The sequence below is a fragment of the Arvicola amphibius genome, chromosome 2 (assembly GCF_903992535.2).
Source record: "Arvicola amphibius chromosome 2, mArvAmp1.2, whole genome shotgun sequence".
NCBI classification, from domain to species: Eukaryota; Metazoa; Chordata; class Mammalia; order Rodentia; family Cricetidae; genus Arvicola; species Arvicola amphibius.
This window is the reverse complement of record NC_052048.2, coordinates 162,008,166-162,010,942: the sequence shown is the minus strand read 5'-3', so window position 1 is coordinate 162,010,942 and position 2,777 is coordinate 162,008,166. Positions and strand designations below refer to the sequence as shown.

At 34.5% G+C, this 2,777-nt stretch overlaps 1 pseudogene; it reads left to right on the top strand.

Moving 5' to 3' along the window:
• The first annotated feature begins 1,415 nt into the window (after positions 1-1,415).
• On the top strand, positions 1,416-1,713 carry LOC119807444 (annotated as a pseudogene).
• The last annotated feature ends 1,064 nt before the right edge of the window (positions 1,714-2,777 follow it).

Below are 2,777 nucleotides of genomic sequence, written 5' to 3'. Positions count from 1 at the left end.
TTTATTTTTGACTAACAACTTTAAATATAATATAGTATATATAATATAGTGTTAAATAATTATCAGAAAATAAAGTTTCAAAAATAAAAAAGACTTTAGTATTCAATTGGATGCATAAAAATAAATTATGTACTATCAAATATATAAGATAATAGTCAATTACCCTTTTAAAAAATAAAAAACTAAATGGTGCTAGATACATATTCTTGAAAACCTTCATAATTAGAGACAATCAGGAAACAGAAACATTGCATATTCATTCAAATACAAATAGTTCAAATGAGCATATGCAATCAACAATAATGAGCTGGTGACAGTTTTCTAGAACTATTATAATACAAAATGAAAATCTCTGCTCACTGTTAAAACATTATCAAATTCCCATTTTGATACTTTCCTTTAATATTTTTCTGAAAACTAACAGGAAAAAAATGGAAAACTCCCTAAATCTCTGGATGTGTCATAATAAATCTATGAAGGTAAAAACTGAGCAGTCAGCTAGACAAAATAAATTCTTACCATTTGCTGTTTCCCTTTCTGGTTCATGTATGGCTTCATTTCAGGAAGAAAAGTTTTGCAAATATCATAAAGCTGTATCATATTTCCTGGACAAGAACATGTCATTTTAAGGGAAATTTTTATATTCATCCTTCTTAATTGTTTAAACAAAGGCTAAAGACACCCCTGGACACAAAATTATTATCTCATCATTTTGTTGATCCCAAAGTTCACTTTGCTATGTATAAATTCTTAAATTACTTCTGGCAACTGAGCCTTGTTGTTAATGAAAAGCAAGTATAAAAAGTCAGGAACTCTAGGAAGGTGATAAAGATTTGAAGAGGAGTCTTCAGAAACCCAGCTGATGAGAAACCAACTCAGGTGATCTCAGAAGGCTAATTATGAGCTCTGGATTCTGTCCTATATATCATGTCTCCTCTGGAAGGTTCAAGTCTTTGAAGACCTCTGTACTCTTAATCCTTTTGATGGTTAGATCTGACACCCAACCATTCACCTCTTCTTGTGCAACTATTTCCTCCTGGGTTGACATCCACAGCCTTAGTTTCTATTTGCTTCTGAACCTACCCCATGTGTATTGATATTTATTCCAGTCTTTCTCAACACTGACTGCCTGACTAAACACAATAATAGGGCTCCACAGGAAAGATGACTCATTCCTAAAATGCACTTGGTGCTTTTTTAGAGGACCTAACTTCAATTCCCAGCATCCTTATCAGAGGGCTCATAAAAAATTGTAACTCCAGTTTCATGAGATTTGTCTCTTCCTGGTGTCTACAGGCACTATAACATACATACATGCACACACACATACACACACATAAAAAATTAAAATGAAGCTTTAACAAATCAAATCTGGACTTTCAGAAGTCACTTTCTGAGGTGACTTTTCTCCTCTTATGTTCTCTGTGACTTCCACCACGTTGTACCGTGGCCAGGACCAGAAGGTGCAGAAAGTAATAGTATATCCCATAAACCTTATCTTCAGATACTTGTAAAATAGATCTCAGATTCAGGTGTGACTGTATGAGCAAGTGAATATGCAGATATAGGGTTGTATTATTGGTTTTGATGAGCATATGAACCTTGTATTAGATGATGCATAGGAGAGTCATTCTATAACAAAGTCAAGGAAACAATTGTGTTGGTTCATGCTGAAAGAATATTACTCTGCTCCAAACTGTTTCCTGTAAATAGAGACTGCACTATTGTTTCCAAGCCATTCAGACCCAAATAATCACACAGAAACATTAATTACAACACTGTTTGACCAATGACATAGTCGTATTCCTCGGTAGATATTACATCTTAAATTAGCCCATTTCTATAAATCTATGTATCCCCATAAGGCTGTAGCTTATCAGATATGTTCTCTCTTTGACTTCACCTACTCTTCTCTCTCTCTCTGTCTCTCTCTCTGTCTCTGTCTCTCTCTGTGTCTCTTTCTCTCTCTGTCTGTCTCTCTCTGTGTCTGTCTGGATTTCCTGTCTGGCTTTACTCTACTAAGCCATTGGCCAAAATAGCTTTATTCATCAACCAATAAAAGTAACATATATACAGAAGGATATCCCACATCATCTTCCCTTTTCTGTCTAAATAAAAGGAAGGTTTTAACTTTAATATAGTAAATTTATATATGCAAAACAGTTATCAGGTAAGAATTATAATTAAATATTTAGTCCATTTACATTTAGCAAATTAAGGAAAATATCATCTATCTTATCTATGTGAGCCTAAAATTTTATATCTAAGTTATATTTTATCATAGCAAAGGAAAACTGTAATTATAGCAACCTAGTTTTCAACTCCATCAGAAACCCCACAAGGTTATACTATTACCTATGTAAATAGGAAGTGCATTGTAAGCAACTTCCAAAGTTCTAGAATTGACAGAAACATCTTGTTGGCTGGATAGTCACCCAGAATTCTTGGCCATGGAGGCCAAGGACATCCATCTTTGGCATATAGGCCCCAAATATCTGGCAGACTTTTTAGTGAAGCCATAAATTTGAAGATCTCTTCTGTCTTTTACTGGCAAAGTTCATCAGTTGCTTTCTTCTTTGTCCTGAAGAATGTCTGGCAATTTCTTCTGCAAAACAGAAACCCTGAAGGATGTCCAGTTTATACAGCATACCATCAAGCATCTCAGGCAAGAACAGTTTCTTGCCCTAATGGCTAATCTTGTCACACTGAAGACAAATTTTATAATGAGTTTCTTCAGTGCCCATCTGCCTCACTGATGTAATTGGTTCTGCCAGAAG